Here is a 3,337-nt window from a genome sequence, read left to right as displayed (position 1 = left end):
ACCTAATATAAGTATACAAAATTCTTCTTCATTAATTAATAGAATTAAAAGCAAGATCATATTATTTTATTTATAGTTTTTCATGTATTCATACTTTCCATCATGCTTTTTAATATGAAAATATCATAACACCATAAATATGCAGTATATTTCACTTACATTAAAATATAAATGAGACCGCCCTTCACTTCCGGTCGCCTTTGGTTCCTTGGTGGATGGTGTCCGCGTCCTCTGCAGCAGGGTCCGCCGCGCTCCAGCTATTTTTTTTCCAAAAGAAAGCTCGCTGCCTCATATGCTTCAAGAATGGCTCTCCCTATCATTGTAAAATGGGGTGGACAGGAATATTCAGTGACCACACTTTCAGAAGATGATACTGTGCTAGATCTCAAACAGTTTCTCAAGACCCTTACAGGAGTGCTGCCAGAACGCCAAAAGTTACTTGGACTCAAAGTTAAAGGCAAACCTGCAGAAAATGATGTTAAGCTTGGAGCTCTCAAACTGAAACCAAATACTAAAATCATGATGATGGGAACTCGTGAGGAGAGCTTGGAAGATGTCTTAGGTCCACCCCCTGACAATGATGATGTTGTCAATGACTTTGATATTGAAGATGAAGTCGTTGAAGTAGAAAATAGGGAAGAAAACCTACTGAAAATTTCTCGCAGAGTGAAAGAATACAAAGTGGAAATATTAAATCCTCCCAGAGAAGGAAAAAAGCTTTTGGTACTAGATGTTGATTATACGTTATTTGACCATAGGTCTTGTGCAGAGACTGGGGTAGAATTAATGAGGCCATATCTTCATGAATTTCTAACATCTGCATATGAAGATTATGACATTGTTATGTGGTCTGCAACAAATATGAAGTGGAATGAAGCTAAAATGAAAGAGCTGGGTGTGAGCACAAATGCAAATTACAAGATTACCTTCATGTTGGACAGTGCTGCTATGATAACGGTGCATACTCCAAGAAGAGGATTAATAGACAAAGCCTCTTGGTGTTATATGGGGAAAGTTTTCCGAGTTTTATAGCAAAAAGAACACCATTATGTTTGATGACATAGGAAGAAATTTTCTAATGAACCCACAAAATGGACTAAAGATAAGGCCTGTAATGAAAGCACACCTAAATCGAGATAAGGACAAAGAACTTCTAAAATTAACTCAGTACCTCAAGGAAATAGCAAAATTAGATGACTTTTTGGAGCTAAATCACAAATATTGGGAAAGGTATCTCTCAAAGAAGCAAGGACAGTAGTTACAAGTTATACTGGCAGTTATTGAAGATACTTGAGATCCATGAACTTTTTGCTTTTATGCTAGAAATCATTATGATAGTGCTGGACACTGAAGCAAATACCAGACTGCTTATCTTTTGGTCTTCCAGTTTTTTGTAAATTTAATTTTATATTTTTTGAAGATCATAGCAATAGGCTAAAAAAATTCTTTCTCCCCTCATATGAATATGCTGTTACTCTTGAAAAATATTTTCTCCAGCATTGATTACTGAGATGTTTTCCACCAAAAAAAAAAAAAAGGAAAAAAAGGAAGACAAAGACAAGTGGAGAAAAACTTACTCAACAGTGTCATTTTGTGACTTTGGAAACAGGTTATGTGTTGTGTTTTAACTTCATTGTGTTATCGATTGCCTAAATCTAAGGCCAGACCCATCTTGAAACTAGGGCTTTTCCCTTAATGACCAAAAAATAAAAATACAACCTAGTTTGTTATGATTAAAATTACCAGGAATTTTTATTCTTTTGTCACAAAATTTTTCTTCTGTATTTCACTAGTTACAGCTCTAAATTCTGAGCTGTCTCACTTTGGCCTGTGTGTGTGTCAGTGTTCTTTAAGTAAAACTGGAGAACATCAGTTGTGATACAGACATGTCCTCATATGAGAAATAGAAAACATAAGACTGAATAATAAAATTAAGGGGCAAGAGTGTTTCTTTTTGTGGCTAAGTAGGAGCACTTGTGCCTGAACCATTGTCATAAAAGCAGTTTAAGGCAATAAACTTTAAAATGGGATATATTACTCACCAATTAGCTCTAAAAAGCATGAACAAAATGTTTTTGTTCTGTTCCAGCTCTATCTTGTCTAAGTGCTAACACTGTGTTTCAGTGAAAATATCTAGCCATAAGACTAAAAAATATATCATTTGCAATGCTTAAGCCTGCAGATATGTAATGTGACCACTGTTTCGTGTTGACAGTATTGCTTTAATACAGTTCTTGTATTTGGAAGGAATTGATCCTCTTAAATAAACTTGGTGTATATTGTTCTTATGGGACTATTTCAGTGGTATAAATAATAAATATCTTTTCTTAAAAAAATAAAAATAAAATAAAATAAATAAAATATAAATGAGAAAGTTTAAATTTTACTGATTATGGTGATTTAGACAACCCTTTAAAAACTTTCACATATGTGCACATATGTTTTTATTTTTGCTAAAGTACTCTAGAAAAATGAGTATACCAAGAACCTGAGTATAGATTACAAAGTACTATTCCCAGTGACGACCACTCTTTCCAAAATCCTAAAGTGGCTAAGGTCTTACTGAAAACTCTGTTCTTGGAAGCATTTCTTTTTAATGCCTGATATAATGATAATTTTCTAAACCTTTCAAACAAATAGAAACAATGGTTCGTGTCAAAACAGGTCTTCATAAGGTGGTGACTTGGACTTCTCTGCCATAGGGGCTGAGGGATATTCTATTTGCAAAGTGAAAAGGGACAATTTTATCAGCCCTCAGATCAGAAGAGAAAATAAATATTAGTAGTGTGTCTTGGAAATTTGGACATATTTTGGGTCAAACATTGTCCGAATGAGCCCTAGGGTAAACCAGAACTATAATAGGCAAATTGGATATAGTAGAGATATAGACAGAGGTTGATGTGACTCTAGGGATTAGGGCTGCAAGAGACTCCTTGTCTTTTCTAGGTCTAACTGGAGCAGAAAATAGAACTCCACTTGGGATATTTTGGTGAAGGAGATAAATACTCAGGAGCTCTAGGGAAAATGGGGTCTCCCCAGCAAGCTACTTACTAGAATGAGGGTGAGGGGAAGAATTTGACAGCTGCTTTCTGAAGATGTCAAGTGAGTGTTTGGCATGGACTTGGTGAGAGCTAGGATTAGCAGAAGTACTAACAATCTGATAATTTATGAGGCAAAAGCTCTTGAATCAATGATCCAAGAATTTATCTCTGGCTCCTGGATTCAAATGGAAGATCATCAAGGGTATCAGTATATCTAGCTAGGGTGAATTTAGATGGAGCAAAGAGTACCAGGTAGATGAACATTCCAAAATGTGGTATACTTTACTCATAATTTT

General features: G+C 35.2%; 1 pseudogene; it reads left to right on the top strand.

The window, feature by feature from the left end:
- Positions 1-204: 204 nt before the first annotated feature.
- LOC144254954 (ubiquitin-like domain-containing CTD phosphatase 1 pseudogene) lies at positions 205-2,024 on the top strand (annotated as a pseudogene).
- Positions 2,025-3,337: the final 1,313 nt, after the last annotated feature.

Source organism: Urocitellus parryii, chromosome 5 (assembly GCF_045843805.1).
Source record: "Urocitellus parryii isolate mUroPar1 chromosome 5, mUroPar1.hap1, whole genome shotgun sequence".
In the NCBI taxonomy this organism is placed as follows: Eukaryota; Metazoa; Chordata; class Mammalia; order Rodentia; family Sciuridae; genus Urocitellus; species Urocitellus parryii.
The sequence above is the reverse complement of the archived record's forward strand: the minus strand, read 5'-3'. Positions and strand labels throughout refer to the sequence as shown.